The following is a 19,142-nucleotide window of genomic DNA, read 5'->3' on the forward strand; positions in this document are numbered from 1 at the left end:
CCTATCCTTGATTTCTTAGTATTTTTGAATTTTTAAACCAAGTTTGGTTCTGTGACGTTTATACTAATTATATAAGCTTGTGACGTCCGTAATAAGAATATAATATTTAAAATTTAGAATGTTCACGTAGATAATATTTGTATTCGTAGAATTTCTATGTATTATGGACTAAAGCATATATAATAGAATAATTTTTAAATAATATTATATATATTTTAATATAATTCCCGTCCATAAAATATGAAACGGTAATAAAGAACGTGTTTATTGACAATTTAACTTACTGTTCATCTCGATGCCTGATCATAATAATATTTCCATGCACGTCGATAAAGTATACGCGATGTAGTATTGTATACGTTGAGTTGACTTTTAAGGTTTTCAAAACTTACTAGTGATAATAACAATCTCAGAAACCCTAGGCAAGCAGGTTATTTGTTTAAACATAATACGATGCGTAAAATAAAATAATAAAATATTATTTTTAACGAATTTTATACTTTGAAAATTGTAACATTATATTTATACGTTTGTAACAAAAATACATTAAAAATTATTTTACCATACTGTTCATTTTTCTAGTGTTACAAAACAGTACTTCGGAAAATCCTCGTATGTCAACCAACACATTAGTCATGTTTTTAAGAAAACAAATATCTATACATGAGCTGTTTATATGTAAACAATTATTGATCATTGGTGTTATGATAATATAAAACCAAAGTTGAGACAAACTGAATAGGTCGCTAGTACGCTCAACCACTTAAACTGCTATCAAGCTATAAATCTCTATTTCAATATTACGTCCATTGTACTAAAGATTATAGTATATTATACTGTTTAACACACAAAAAAATAAAGAATTATAAAAGTAGAAAAACATCTTGTAATAATAGAAGATAAAAATATCATGTTAAAAGATGATAAATCATATTATTTGTACAATTAAAAGAATATAAACTGTAAGTCCGGTAAATAATTGTACTATAGTATATTCAAACAGGTGCACGCATCGAAGGATAACTGTACACAACGTAACTATATTCTTGTTTTTTTATGTATTATTTATTATAACTATTTACTATTTTATAGTCAAACCTATACTATACAATTATACAAAGTACAAACCGTATAGTATCTATGCCTCCGACAAACTTGTTCTTAAATGAATTAGAATTTCTATCTCGGCATAATTTATGAACTATAATATTATGTCGTTATCATTTAACTCGCCCGAGACTATAATGAATTGCCCATTTGTTTCGTAATTAATAACACCGCGCGTAGGCACTAAGTGATGTATTAAAATAGAAAAAATAAAAATAAAAAGATAAGGACCTAAGTTATAATATGTGTGTGTGTGTGTGTGCGTGTATAAGTTTATACAATATACATAATATACTCGTATAGCATAATAGATAAGGACCTCGAATAAGAGCCTGCAGGACCGTGGGGTGGTCGATTCAACGCCGGTGGGATAAATGCGAAGAAGATGTAAAATAATATATTTATATAACATATATATATGTATTATAACTGCAACACAACTGTAATCGACAATTGTATCTATATCTATATATATATATATATATACACGTACACGAAGGCATGTGCGTTATAATAAGTGTATAATAGCATCGGACGCGGGTAAAATAAATTAACTGATTAAAATCGTTATCGAAATGGTTTATTGCCTATAAGTGTGCAGCGTTTTATTGCGAGTGGTACAACTAGTGACATTACTATTATTATTATTCGATTCGGACGAATCGTTCAGCGGCGTAATACAATTTATTGCGATTATAATAATACAATAATATATTTAATTATTAAGTAGTATGTACGTGGAATGCGCTGCTTCAGAAGTAACACGTGATTATTGTACAGAGTTCGGTGATTTTTCGATATGATCGTCCGATCGCGAATAATAATATTTATCACGATAAAGCGTAATAATTATATCGGTTACATTCGCGTGTATCAGTGATATGCATAATTTTAGGTATATAATGGTATAATAATATGTGAACTGCTACCATCCCTGCCGTTCACATACATCATAAAAAAGTACCTACTATGGTACTGATTACTACGGCAACACCCGTAATATATTCAAAAGAAACTGGAGGAAGAAGGGTATTTGTGAGAGGAGTTAACATCCCTTGATGATTGATTTTTGTTACACTTTTGTTTTCTCGTGTTAAAGTTAGACATTCCGAAAAAAAGATATGATTTTACAGACATAAATTATAATAATAATACACATGAATGTTTTGTTTTCTATATTTAATAATTATTTAGAATATTTATAAAAACTACAGTTAAAACAATAAAGAATATCTGTTTCAACGTCTCATCAAGTAACTTAATGGATTACTCTATAATATATGCTGTTATTATTTGGTAACTCGTACTATTTTTCATATTTTTTTTTCAGTAATCTTTGTAATTATTATTCATCTGTAATTTTTTATTATTTTTAATACTTGATTGAATATAATATTTACATATTTTAAGAAATGTATTAGTTTTTGATTGTTTGTACAGTAGGATATGTGTAGAGTACATTTTAGGATTAATTTTAGATTATGGTGTTAAATTGTCTAACGGTCTTATTCTTATTGTTAGGTTCATATGTGAAATGTATTTTATTTGCTGAACTTTTATCTTTATGTGATATGTTTACATTTTTTCTTATACACATAAATATAAAATATACATATAAATATTAATTATAATTTAAATAAATAATTAATTATAAATATTTTACTTTTTCATGCGAAATTACCATATTAAGATTTCAATTTGTATATAATCGGTCAAAATATTGTAAATAACTATTTAAGGTATGAAGGGTTATAAAGTAATCGAGGAAAAACAGAACATATTTTGTTTTTTGATTTGACGTTCTCGAGTGTTGCATCAGTTGAAACTTAAATATGTACCCATTTATAAATTAATTAATACAATTTGTATATTGATGTGTCTACTGCAGTATTTTGTCATTTTACAGGCATAGGTGAAGCATTGAACAATAAGTCTATTTTGATAATAGCTACGTATATTTTATTGCGGATCAGCAACAGACTATATGGAAAGTATAGTTAGCAACACGGGAGGTACATTTTTTCACCTGAAAATTCTTCTATGAACGACTGTGGTATTATTTATTTTTTTTAAATATCTTATCGTTATAATATTTTCTAGAGTCCTATATACTAATTTGGAAATATGTGAAAGTTTGGGATATTCGTTTACCTATTTTTTTTTTTTTGTTTTTTTTTAAGAAAATTTCTGTTATGCTGATAAAATATGTTTCTTCTTTCTTTTCTTGGCGGTTAGCCTTTAGTTATGCGATACGACTCTCTCTCTCTATATATATATATATAGTTTAGTATTTTTATTTAATTGTTAAATAATACAACATAATATATTGCGTTGGTTCTACATCGTTAACTGGCGGATGGCGTTATTGTGCGCATCGCCTGCGAGTATATACCTTCAACGAGTGTGAAAACACAATGTCGGTAATTAACTAATTATATAAACGAGTGAAGAAGAAACCATGTATGAAAACGCCTACGCATTATATTTAAACGTTTGTCGGATGATTCATGCATAGCAAATGCGTTTATGTGTGTATGGGGACATCGTATTGTTGTGTAGGTACCTACGTGTATAATATAGTAGTTCAATAAGTAATTTCCTATCTATGTACATACTTAATATGTTAAGTGGATGGTGTAATACTATAATAATCGCGTATAGTGTTTACCTGACTTGTAACAGTTATGGCATGTCCAGACTCGCCATAATAATATTATACTATGTACGCAGTGCACGTATAATACCTTTTTATTATATGTAATATGTATTAACTCATGTAAAAAACCCAATTAAAATAAAATCTAAACCAATGCTGAAAAAAAAATAAATTCAATAAATATCCACAAAAGTCTAGCAAGTATAATACAGTTGTGAAACGTTGAAGGAAGGAACGTGATGATTTCAAATAGAGAGAAAAAAGTTTATTTTAAATTAATAAATTACTATAAGGTTTTCTTAAATTTCCACCTATAATAATTAATAGCTATAATTGCACGAAGAAATCGATTACTTATACGAATAATTTTACTACGAATCACTGATTGAAAATGCATCTTGTACGAACTATGTATAATGTTCGTCACAGGAAAACAATGTATATTAATGTTTGGATACACACCGAGGAAAAATCTATATTTTTTTCAAAAAGTCACATAGGTCTTTAATTATCACGCACAAGGCATACACTCTGAGATCGTAGCGTGATCACTACCAGAGACCAGCCGCATACTAAAAAGTGCATAAATTAATTTGTTCGATCGTGGGTAATAAACAAACGCAATAGAAGTATACGAGCCGAGTGAATCTTTACAATGAACGGCCTGACGAAAGTTACCGCCCTTTGGTATAACTTCCTATTTGTTTGGTATATTATTATTTATCAGTGAACTTATATTATTAGTTTAACAATAAGTATCTGTACAATTTTCATTCCAGACGGTTATCAGGAATTTAATAAGACGATCAGTTGTGGATTTGAGAGGTTCTAGTGCCAAGGCGATCGTTGTAATATCGTATTAATAATGTTATTGCTTCTTCCCGAACCGTTGTCGTAATGAAATCATATTGATAAACAATAACAATACGGTAAAAACAATATTATTCATGGGTTCATAGGTCGATAACCCGCCGATACGTAAAACGCGTTTTGCGGATGGCCCAGAAAGTTTAAAAGTGTAATAATTAACACCGGCTCACATGAGTCATATACATATATATATGCTTCGTACGATGTGCATACGCGGGCAGACGGGATGCTGTTTATTTAATGTCCGTCCCGCCCGCACACAGCAGAAGTAGAGGTAGGTTGTAGTAGTTGATATTGTAATACTGTTATGCGGCGATCAAACGATGTGTATATTATAATAACGATAAAATTACAATATAATAATAATATCACATACACGATACGACTATAAATATATTATGCGCGTATACGACGGCTGGGATATTCTTCGTGTCTGAAATTAATTAAACGGTTAATGAGAAAATATCGTGAATCGATCCGATTAACGATTACCGTCCGTAGGTATACATGATATAATATCGTGCTTATAATAAAATGTATTATATAAATATCTTCAATATTATGTAATAAATACTGTTTTGTACACTATATATTACAATATATATATATATATAGGTGTCTATACATATTCTTTTACGTAGATACGTGTGCGTCCAACACGAAAATACATGCACGTGTGTAACAATTTAATAACGATATAAAATAAAGCATTCATTTTATTATCATATCCTTCCGCGTGTACACATACAATACGCATAAATTTAAAATTGCCAGGAATATGGTTTTTACCAAATAAATAATAAAAAAGCTCCACGTAGCTGATGTGGTGTTGTGATCCTTTATACTCAACTCAACAGGTCACAAGCTCCAACACCTTTTTAAATATAATGTCTTACTCGATACTAAACTCATGTGTGTACGAACAAATAATTTATCAAACGATCATCTTTCTTATTCCATCAATCTCGCTTACAACTCGACTCGTCGGCTTAAGTGTAAATGGTTCGGAGAGCGTCTTAAAGATTAAGCCCATATTTTTTCAGACATATAAAATCCTAAAATGTTAAAAATAAATACATTTTAAGTATGATGTCAATGGGCACTCCTTTCACACATATGTAATCCTGTCTCTGTATCGCTATCGTCATTTATGTATATTTCAACATACTATAAAAATAAAATTAATTCAGAATACAAATTCAATTAACAAACAAATAAGACTACATAATAAAATAAACATAAAAACATTCGTCTAGTTATTATTACTATGAGAGTTGCAGACAAGGCAATGGCTACCACGCATATTATAATAAAACCACGTTATAAAATAAATGTATGAATATTGATATAGATTTTGCATGAAAGTCGATTAACTCTAATATAGGTCTTAAACGAATTCTGGTATGCAAATATTTATTATTATTTGGATTTGTATCAATTTTTTTTTTAATACACTTATATAAACTGCTTTTAACGTACAAAAATTATTATGTTATATAATATTTATGTATAAAAAAAACTACCAGTTACGCATCAAAGTAAATTAAAAGCGTTATAGTTATCAAAAACAATTGCAATACTCTTCCGTTTGTTAGTAAATATTTGTATATTATAATAATATATAATACGCAGATATGAAAACAATTTATACATAATTATGTATGCAATTATTTTTTTTAAAAAATAAGTATTTAATACTATTAGTATAATACTGGTACAAGGACGAGCATAAGCTTTTACTATTTATATTACCTATATAATATTATACATAATAATATGTCGTCCACCAACGAACGCGTTTGTTACACGTTCGTAGTCTCCTTCAAACGCGTTAATTTCAAGCGTTACAAATGCATACAAATTATGTGTTAAAATTTAACACGCAACGGTATAATATAGAATCACATATTTTTTAACGTAATGCGAGGATGATTATACGCGATGCCCGAGGAGTCTGATTACTTTGTACCTACTTAACGTATACTTAGTCATGTATATTACTCGAAAACGTCGAATGCAAATATATAGCCGTATCATCGTCGCGTTGGAATATATAATATATTAGGTAATACACGCGAGACGTATAATAATAATACGTACATGGAGTGATTCGTTTATTATGCAGTAAATATTCAAATATTCTGAGGCTTATCTTAGTCGGTTTTTAAGTATTTTATTTTTAATTATGTAAAATAGATAGTAATTAACTTACTGTTATTAATTATTATTTTCAATAATGACGATTAAAGAAATAATCTCTTGAGTAAATTCTCTTTCAGAACAAATACAAAATAATTTCCGTAGTGTCAATTAAAATTACATCAATTCCCTTAGTTCTATACTGTTGATATCCTATATTTAAACATTTTAAACACAATAATAATCATTGACTCAATTATCATTGAACAGTTTTTAGCCAATCGTCGGTCCTGGAACAGCATTTATGTTTAGTGTGTCTAATAAGATATGAAAGAAGAATTCAATGTTTCAAAAACTATGTGAACGATATTATAATATGATATGCCTAGATTGAAATTTAAGTACAAAACGCTGAGAAATGTTTAATGGAGTATTAAATATCTACCTATAACTATATACATCACCCTATAACAATTAACAAATAATAAGTACATAAAATACAGGTTAATATAAATACTACTTATATACTTACTATACAGTATACTTTGTTTTCCAGTGCTTAACGTTCTCTTAATCGGCCTTCGAAACTCACCTCAATTTCGATTAAATTACCAATAATTGAATCAAATTATGAAGAGCGATAATCACGTCACATTTAAAGCGATCAACCCGTTCACGTTATTATTTATATACTATACATGTATATTATAGATACTATAATAGTGGTCACTATACATTCGAGTCGCAACAAATCTCGCGCGACCGGTCCGTTTAATGTCCATCCAATGCTTCTCTCTGCTCACCGACTGTACCTATATAATATGTACCTGGCACATGAATTATATGAATAATATATATACACGACTAATAGGTGGCACACTGATTCGCGGGTGTTTTGTCTAAATTCAATTCCGGTAGCTCGTAAATTTGAGTCACAACCGTTGCTGCCGCCTCTGCGCCTCGGAAGGACACACGTTCTCATGAGCGAGAGACTTGAATAGTCGGCGTGTTTTGTTTGTGTTTGAACGCTTTGTGAATAATAATGGTGAAAAAACACACGACGTGCTTGTATTGTATAATAAAGTTGCTGTTTATATTATCGTTATACGCGAAAAGTATAATAATACGTTATATATATTCTAACTAAATAATGTGTAATTATAATATACTATAGAAGGTATTATATTTCATACGAAATACAAAAACTTCAAGCTTTTATGTACAGACGACGAAGATTCATTACACGCCTTGTCCGTGCTTTTAATTTTTCGTTTCCTAATTTCAATATATTTAAAAAAAGTTACAGTTTATGTTTTTGAAAAACATAAATTATTTACAGTTTAAGGACACCTTAACTGTAATATTCGGTCACGTACCTAAATATTTTTATAAGTAAAAAGTTATTACAATTCGCAATAAGATAAATGCGGTTGATATGATTTTAATTCAAAAGAATGATTTTAAATTTAATAAGCTGAAAAAGTTGTTGTTTTAAAACTGTAAGTACCTGGTAGATATAGTGGTATCTATATGTGTATATAGATTATATTTGAAAAAAAAACGATAACTCAATCATTATCTCAAGATATGAGATAGATTATTTTCGGTTCCAATCCTCTACCTGCTTGTATACGTGATCATATATATATATTATACGTATAGTATCTACTTAATATACCGTAATCATAGATTCATAATAAAGAATGAACTGATAATAGAAAGAGAGAGAGAGAAGTTTGAGGGTCGATATAAAATTATAGAAAGTTAGTTTTTAGTTATTCTGCACTTTGTTCTGCAGTCGGAACGATATTTTGATTGATGATTACGTTTTCTTTGTTCAATAATTTTGCCGGAATCTATAGCAAGAGTAATTTAAAATCTGATAACAGTACACATACGAAGTTTTGTTGTGTTATTTTTTCTCGACCACAGTAGAACTCTAAGATGTTTGGTAAGCGCTTAATCTCATTATTATTATAATGATATATATTTTATGTTATGATGGACGAGATCAAACTTTTTGATTATTCGCAATGAAACTCGCACTAGAGAAATTTCTTCGGCCGGGACCATCATGCTTGTCGTTTATATCTTACAATTGCCGGGGTTCCAGCATTGTATTTGAATCCACAGGCGCACAGCCTCATCGACATAGGTCGAGAAAATCAAATCGATTGAAATCATCGACGAGACTGACGTCGACTCGATCTCTATAGGCTCCATGTAAATGTCACAACTCCAATACTTGTCATCGAAGTTAAACGTTTCGTCATCGGACGGGAATATAATAACATATTAACTGAATTCGTACTTCACAATATACTTTCTGTCCCGAGTGCAATTCCTGTATAAAATATATACCAAACACCCGGACGCAGTGTATCTCGTTTTGCGCAGTAAACGATGATTTTCTGTACGCCACGTCGGCATACATTTTATAATACCTAATTATATACACCGGTGGCAATTTTTCTTCATCTCCTTTCCGGATTTCCGCGTATAACACGCGCGCGCGTTTAATCCCGACGGACAAACAATATCGAACGTGCCCGTCTGAGCGTGTTCACGTGTACATTATCATACACATATAATAATATAAAGGCGTATAGAATACCGTGGCAGCTTATGCGCGCGGCGGCGGATCACCACTGCCGCGCGTCTTGAGATCGCCCGTTAACCGCTCGTAATCAATCGTTTTTGAATGCGCGTCCGCCGTCGCTTTTGTTTCATCTGTACGCACACGGTACATAATGTGTGTGTGTGTGCGCGCGAAGTGTGCGTGCCGTGAACGCGTTATCCGCGATGGCGATCGGAGATTGCATTCGAATCGAACGGACGCCACAAAAAGAAGAAGAAAACGAAGAGGAATATATATAAGAGAAAAAAGTGCCGGGTCCGCGTGCCCTCCTTTCAGAATCTTTCCGGGAGATTAGAGGTCGCCGCCGCAGATACGCCATTGATTCGCCCTGCCGCCGCCGCGTTATTAATGATATCATTATGTGGCGGCGCGCACGATTTCTCGGAGATGGGTCGGCGACGGGTTCTCTTTGCCCGTCGCGACTTAACGCCCGTCACGTACAATATAATATAATACGTAATATACGTACCCATCTGCGTGTGCGTGTGTATGTGTATAGAGTGTCGTGTATAATATTATGTATTATTACGATGATACGGGTCCGGTCCATTGCGCGCAGCTTCCCCGCAGCCGCACACGCTCGGGTCACACGTTATAGGTGCGCGAACGACGTCGCTTCTGCTGCGTTGCCCATACCGATGACACTGTATGTTGTCGTACCGCACGAACGGGTACTGCTTACCCGCTACTTGTGTAGTGTACAGCTGCTGTGGTGATTCGCGACAACGCGCGGATTCGCCGCCAAACGATAAATTTGTGTTTCGACGGCCCCCGATCCGGCGATGTGCTAATAATATTATTATCAACGCATTTTACCGCGCGAGGACCGTCGCCTTTTCAGGGTTTTAATTTCCTAATCTTCCTAGGTCCGTTTTTAAATTTCACCAGCCCATTCTTAGAACCGTCTACCTGTTGAATCGCATTCAGAATTGAAAATAATTTTGAATATAATCAAGATGGTTTTCGATAAAAACAACTCGTTTTGTTATACTTCTTGTTTTATAAAAATGACGTATCAAAGAAACTATTATTCATATTTTCCGTTCCGGTAACCGAGCACAAAACATTGGGTGAACCTTAACATTTTACATACCCGTAACAACGAATTATGGCTTAATACATTGTTTAACAAACTATACAATTAATCAATTAATTATTCATTTATTGAGTATTTTAAATATTTTAAACTACATTATGCTTCCATAATTTATTACAATAAATCTGACACCTAATTAAAATATTGTATTATCACTCTTCTACACTTAAGCCGGATCTGGGGGAGAAGGGCAAACCGGGGCACTTATCCCGAAAGTTTTGGTCGAAGGGTGCCAAATTACCAAATAACAGTGGCCTAATGCAGGGAGGGGCTAAATTATAAGAGGGCGCTAATTTTATACTTTTCCCCCGGTTAAAAATATGCTAGATCCGGTCCTGGACTTATTATTACAACACATCACGAAACCGTATTAAATGCGCGATATTCGAACGATGCACACTTCCGAATTTAACGGCAGAGGAAAAATAAGCTGATGGGTGGTTACGCAGTATAACCTCGTGTAATCGCCAATAGGTATACTGGTTAATATTTTATAATGATACGTTGCACGAGAAGATGAAAACAAATACGGAACGAAAAAAAAGTAATAATATATATTATGCCTTCTTCGGTGGATCAATGGAACACATATTAAAATAGCAGCAACATGTGGTATAAATGTATAATACGTTCCGTATTTATTTATATTGCGGATGATATGCTATATTATATCGATATTTTTATCGCCCGGTAGGTATTTAAATAATCGTCATTGCGATATTGACGCAAACGTAAGTCGCTCAACGGTTTTTTCGATTTTCTAAAACGTAATCGGTATGCGTTCGTCATAATAATCGTTTATGTGTTTGTAATGGAAATTCGTAAAGTTTCAATTTTCGACCAACAATATATTATTTTATTGTTAATTTACACGTATATATTATTATTATAATGTCTATTTTGTCGTTGTTTTGTTTTCATTCTGTTACAGGTTCGTTTTCGACGATATCCATCAGTGTATTCCGTTTAAACCGGTTTTAAAGAACTATTGGGTCTATAAGAAATTCAAAATCTTGCTCGTCACGAACCGTGTTTTTGGCGCTGCGGGCAGAACTTAATTTATATTATAACAGTCATTTGTTCTAACGCCACGCAGTAGTACGTACACTGTGTATACCAATAATTATATACCTATACCCGTACCAACGTGTACATTACTGAAAATATTATAATTGTATACCGCAACACCGTGTGTATATGGTACATGATTTCTAACGTCAAGAGGCCATAAAGTGGCTCACACCCCGATAACTATTTATATTAATATATTATAGTCTACAGATGTACTTTATGAAGAATTTCATTTGGACACACTAGACCATCAGAATCCTCCTCCCTCCGGGATGTCTAAACTACTTGTGTTCTATTTGTTGCACGCATTTCAATAACTAAGGTTGTGGATTTATAGAAAAAGTCATTAATAACAGTTGGGAATTAACTGCAGTTAACGTGAATGCATATTTATGGTATAATTTACAATGACAATATTATAATATATAACGTTTTTATTATTCCCTTGAAATTGAATAAATCATTATATACGTATATAATGGATAACTCCTGCTTACGTTATTATAGGTACCTATACTACCAATCATGCGAGATGATGTTTTTTATACACTGTCAGTTAGACGTGCCTGTAGTATATGTATAGGTACAAATCGGATAGATTTGTATTAAAATTCACAAAAAAAAAAACAAAAAAAAAAATTTAAATACATATAATATACGTTAACACATTCGAGACGAATCACGCGCGAGGCGCGTGATACAACTATGTACAATGGAGACGGAACATTTTCGCTCCTTTTTCCCCTGGAGACGAACAGTTTTTACCAATTTTCGTACAATTATTATGCTTTCGCATTTTAATAAACTTTATGGTTTTTTCACTATAATTAGTAAAAATGTTGTAGTTTAAAAAAAAAAAAAATAATTTTCATAACTTAAATACTTCATATTTTTCTTACCGGTCAAAACACGATCAAAATGACAAAAAAAAAAGTCGACCGATTTTTTTAATATAAAACTTCAAAAATAACATTTTTCTTTATTCATAAATTCAAAATAAATAACATAATTTAGTATTACCAAAAACTTAAATATAAAAACAAAATTTATAAAAATAATCTAATATTCATACTACTTCAGGATTCATGTGTAGTATAAAACAAGTTAAAAAAAATAATAAAATTACTGAAAATTCCTATATAAAATGTGTTATACTAATAAGGATTTTAATTTACAACCAATAATTATTTATAGTGTGATATTTTTCAAAACAATCCTCAATACATAACGTGTGTATCACACTGTTTGCAATAAAACGAAGTTTCTTTTCTTCCTCTTTGCCACTTATATATTTATTTTATCGGCACAAACTTTACAGACTCTTCTTGGATTTTGCTTTGATGCTGTTGATGGTATACGTGCAATAAATGTCGTCCTGACAGCCGATTTGTAACCGTATCATTATAGTTGTCTTGATTATAGCACTTTTTTCTGCCAGTTGTAAGGCCCAAATTAATTATAAATGTCCTTAATGTTATTTTTTTGTGTTGGTTTACTCTGTTCTTCAATATGTAACTATTTACAACGGTTACCATAAATAAATGAAAGAACATTTTTTTTCCACCATTTTAAACTTTTTCTCTGAAATGATAATATGAAACCATTTGATCTTCCGTGATCAACACCTGTTTTGTTTATATTGTAGTCAATAATAGAATTAGGTTTAAACTTAAGAAGTTCACCAGTTTTAGATCTAACTGAGACTTGTTCATATCTGCTGAATGAGCTGTTGATAACATCAACACGTCTCTTGTATCTCTCCATTTGATACATACCAAAGGACCTGTTTCGAATATGTCATTTCACCTTTTGTAATTTTTCCTTACTACTTCTTTAGGTAGTCCTTTACGGTTAGACATAACCGTACCTACACCATTTGTATTTTTTTTCCAAAGAGCATTTAGAAGTGCTGGGCTTGTATAAAATCTATCCATGTACACAGTGTGACCTTTATAATAATACTCTTCTAAAAGTCTATCAACAAAGCAATTATCGAATTATCTTTTTGATTTTACAGAATAAATTTCAAATTTTAAAGTATATACTGTAAGAGGATCTGATAGAATATATAATTTCATACCGTATTTATGTGGTTTATTTTTCATATAAACTCTGAAATGTATACGACCTCTAAATGGACAACATACCTTCGTCAATAGTCAAATTTTGACCAGGTTTGATATGACTCAACTGTTTTTTTATTGATTAAATCAAATAAGGACGGATTTTAAATAAACTGTCATGATTTTCTTTACCTCTTGAAATATAATTTGCAGTATTATTCAAATGCAACATTGAAAAAATCGATGAGAAACGATCTCTAGTCATTAGCTTTGACGCAAATGTGCTATGAATAAATGCATTCTTCGACCAAAAGTCTTTGATAGTGGTTTTGGTATATAGACATATGAAGAATGATTGAAAAAAACTATATATTTCAGAAATATTAAATGGTTTCACATTTATGCCAAATAGAATTTTGTTTCAGCATATTTTTTCGTCGAAGAGATCGAATAATCGAGTAGGCATACCTATTAGTTTCTTTTTTATTAATTTAATTAAATTATCTGGGAAAAAATACTAAAAAACTCTATTTCAGTTGATTTACCAAGTACTTCATCTGAGACACCTGACATTGACGTAAATACGTGAGGTTGAGGTTCAGGATTTACTCTTTCCCATTCACATATAACAGGTTCTGTACTTTCAATTGAACGTCTTCTATATCTCTATTGTGTTAAAAAAGGTTCATTATTATCATGATTTTGTATAAATTTTCATGTTGAATTTCGTCTATGGTGTCATCAAAACCCCATTCCTCAGCTATATTGTCATAATTACTCTCAATATTTTCTATTGGTACTTCATTCATATTTTGCCTTCTATTATCAGTAATGGAACAGTTAATCATTATCAATATTGTCAACCATTTCAACAAGATTTTCAAAAAGATTTGCACATTCATTTTCAAATGGCAACCGGTAACAAATTCGTATAAACAGCTTCACACGTTCCTCGTCAGAACTATTATTATCAACATTATCATCTTCTCTATCAGATCCACTATCATCCATAAATTCATCTAACATACGACTTATGTCTTGGTCGTTAATTTTTTTAGACATTTTTCAGTGTAAAAATAATAAAATATTAAACGTAAATTATTTACTAATCACGCTCTGAATAAAATCAAATGTATACAGCGTCTATTTTATTTTAGAAATAATTCGATAACAAGACAATATTATGACGTATAATACGTAATATGCGTGTCTATACACATAAAATATATAAATAAAATAGTATTACCATTTAGGAACAAACTCCGTCAACAAACTCCGTCAAGCCGACACACGACAGCCCAAGAAAATGAAAATATTATTTTGATAAAATATTAATTGAAAACAACTATTATTAACAGCCATAGGCGATTCGAATCAAATTCCAGAGACGCTCCACGTGGAGCAAATAATTTATTCTTTTATATAAAAAATCTTTACGATATTACTTATCGATTGATTGTCGTATGAAAACAATGGTGTGAGTATATGATTTTATATCGATTTTAAAATTCGATAGTAGACACAACGCGCGAGACGCGTGATTCGTCTTTTATAAGTAAAATATTGTAACGCGCCAGATACGTTACGCGTCTCAAACGTAACTTTTAGATTATGACGGACCGTCTCGAATGTGTAAATATACGTATAAAATACTCAGATTTTTCACTTGGACATTATACGTGGCTTTTCATGTTTCCAATAATTGGATTTTATTTCGTTTTATAGATTTCTTATACTTACGTACACCCACTATACGTTTATATTTCATATAAGTATATACAACTATATAGATATAGTAGATAACTAAACATGCTAAATATTTATTTATGATTTAATATTCGAGTTAAACGCGTTATTTATGTATACGAGATAAAATAAGGTGTTGACGTGTCTTTAATTAATATTATAATTATCGAGATATTCTATTGTGATTTTTATTCAAAGCGTACATAATAATATAGCCGTTAATATGTGCGCCACTATGTTATTATATTGTCCGAAGACAATAATAATTACAGTTAATAAGTAATTGCATTGTGATAAAAGTGACGATAGTAATCGTACCTAATGAAGTTAGAAATGTTACATATAATAATATAATAAGGTATGTGTATATCTACACATAATCCTACGTACAATGTAAAGACGGTTGTGTTAAAAGTAATTCGTTCCGGTGAACAGCATTTATAGCTGCACACGGTCTACAACTGTATATTGTATAGGTGCACATAATTATACGAAGTATGCTACTTAGGTTAGACAATATTACGCGAATTTTTACTTTTTACATGGAAAAATTATTAGGATTTTTCTCTGCAAATCCAAAAACCGTACAGACTACGCAAAGTATAAGTGTCCAAGGGTACAACTACTACTTTTTATGGTTTGCGTCAAGACAACTGGGACGGTAGTTGTGAAACGTTATGTATAAGTACATACATGATATCATGAACTCTAAAGTGTGTACATTTGAGGATAATTGTACTTTATTATTATAAAATATGATTTATTTATTTAATACCAGACAAAGTCTATTACGAAAACCAAACGCAGATAATCATGTTTCTCTTAATTGTGCTTTTTTCAGCGTAAACGTTGATATTATACTTACATTAATGGGTTATGACTTCAAACGAGTGCATAGAAAATAATTAAAATTCGTGAACTATATTAATATTAATCAAGGTTCAGGCCACGTTATCTTGTAAATCTTAAAACTTATCTAAATATCCACTTGTGAATTAATGCGTATGCATTATATAAATAACTTTAAAAAACACAAAATGCAATATTTATTCATTTGTTTTGAAACAAAGGACAAATTTCCAACTACAAATTGTATAACAGTAACAATTATTAAAGTATACAAAGAAGATAATACATCTATAAAATATATACAAATAAAAAAATATACGATAAGTACATTATGTAAAATAATATATATTTTATTGTATTTTGGATGGTATTTTTCTTTCTGTAAAAATCGTAATAAGACGCAATAAGAATTATCTTACAGTGTAATCCAAAAGAGTACACATGGTAAATATTGTGCCGCAAAACAATTTAACAACTAATAATAATACGTATTAATATATTTATTTATTTATTTTGTCCACCACGAGGTAATATTCATCAACTAGAAAACCTATAGGTGCAGTGCCTGGAGGATAAGTCGACCTATTTTTATTTTCCCTAGCAAAAGGAAAAGTGATTTTCAAAAAGCAATCTCTGATCAGTTAAACTTACTTAACTTCAGTTTTTATGAATCTACCGACGAGTGGCCGGCTTATTATTATTTTTGATGAGTGGTAGCAGAGCATTGAGTAGTAAAGACTAAAGACGCATGTGGTATGTATATACCTTAATATACCCACGCGATTCGGTCGCGTGTATTTAATATTGTATTATACTTAACTTACGCGTCGTGTCGAAAGCGATCGATAATATTGCCGTTCGCGTAGTTCGTGTAATATCACGTCGTTTATCATTAAATTATCATAATCATTGATTATAAATACTATACATTTATGATCAATGATATAATATACATTATTTTTATTAAATATTTTCGTTGTTACTGCACCTTGTCGAGTCGTCGGGTGTGAAGACCGCGTTGTAGTCACGTCTCGCGCAAAAACAAGTGTATAATAAACGCTCACAAAAGAGTTGACGAAATCCGTAAACATATCTATAATATTATTATGCCCACGATATTAGGTCAACGGGTTAATACGGTCAGTCGCGTGTGTTGAAACACCGCGACGGCGATCCGAACCCTATGGGCAGTACGCGTTATTATTATTATAAACACGATACATACACAAACACACAGACACACGCATATATATTATTATTATTAGTATACATATACACGGCAAGAGATGTATATACATTATACATAATATATATATATATATATATATATATATATATATATATATATATATACATATATTATCTGAGGCGGAATAGAGCAGGTCGTGCTTTACACGGACCACAGCGGTTATATGTATACATAATATAATGTTATATATTATTATATTGTTATTGTAACGTAGTTATCACACGGGGGCAAAGCGGTTTTGTTTTTGTCCGTACACTATAAATTTTACCGCCGTGTACAGGGTAATATTTTTATCGCGACCAACCACTCGAACCGCGTTCAATATCATATTACTGTATAAGAAAACGCAAACGGCAACTGTTAAATCGTATAAAAATAGTACGGACATTGACGAATGCTTAGGAGTTAAGGGAGAAAAAAACAAGCGATTCGCAATATTCGCATACACCTATACGTATTTCGAGATATTGCCCGGTCCGCGATGAACAGATCACCCTGTACAAAATTATAAATTATACATTAATTTTTTACGTCGATTTATTATACGATAATGCACGCGTATATAGGTACAGTGTACCTACCGCGTGCGACGGATACACGACGACGAGCTGGAGAAATGAAACGAGAGAGATTTACGCGCGTCGGCGGGCGTTGTGTCGACGACGATATTAATTACTCGAAATTACGTGTGCGTGCGCGGGAGAGATTTAATTACGACAACGGTGGCGGCGGCGGCGGCGGCGGCAAGTCCGTGACAATAAATAAATAATCCCGCTCGGCCCCTTCGAGGAGAGCGAACGTCGTGATTAGGCCGTAGGCGGGACAATAATGTTATATTATTATTATAATATGTATTTTATATACGCACAATATTATAATATACGGTGGCGTCGGAGGCAGCGGAGGCTCGTGACGGCGGCGGAGGCGGCGAACACATTTGTATTATATACGTGCGCATATACCGCAGCTATGAACGTATTATTGATATATTGTAGTTTATCATATCGTGTTATAAATGAGTATATTGAGTATAACATTGTTTTGGTAATTATTATAATCCACCAGAACTTTGCAAAATGGTAGTAAAGCGCGTGCAAATATATGGGTATATGTTGTAATGTTGTGTATAACAAAATATTATTTCATATACGGAGCGGGAGTCAACAAATGCCGATTCAACAAAAACTAATGATTAAATTGTCGACGGCGACGACAAAAACGGAGCGATCGGGCAGTCGCGGTGTGTTACGGCTGACAGCTGTTTTATTTTAATATCTTTAATTATTTCGTTGTGCTATTATATATTTATTTTATTTCGATTAATATAACTTTTTGTTTTTATTCTCATATCGAGTTACGCACCAAAGCGTTTGTGGCGAGGAAACACTTTTGTAGAAAACAGCAAGACACTATAATACCTTATTTCTCTTCCAGTGCTCGTTATCGTGGTCAGTTGTTTGAGAGTAAAACAACCTTAGAGTTATAACGTATAAACCCTGCGAGGTCTTATTAAATTGTCCTTTGCGTAGTACTCGTTATCGTGATCACCAAAAGATTGTCGAGTAAGAGCTTACCGCGGGTATCGATACTACTTGTTTGACGGTTTGGGAATCGGATACCGAGATGCCTATTTTACACGTGAAACCATCGCGTGACAT

This window comes from Rhopalosiphum maidis, chromosome 4 (genome assembly GCF_003676215.2).
Source record: "Rhopalosiphum maidis isolate BTI-1 chromosome 4, ASM367621v3, whole genome shotgun sequence".
In the NCBI taxonomy this organism is placed as follows: domain Eukaryota; kingdom Metazoa; phylum Arthropoda; class Insecta; order Hemiptera; family Aphididae; genus Rhopalosiphum; species Rhopalosiphum maidis.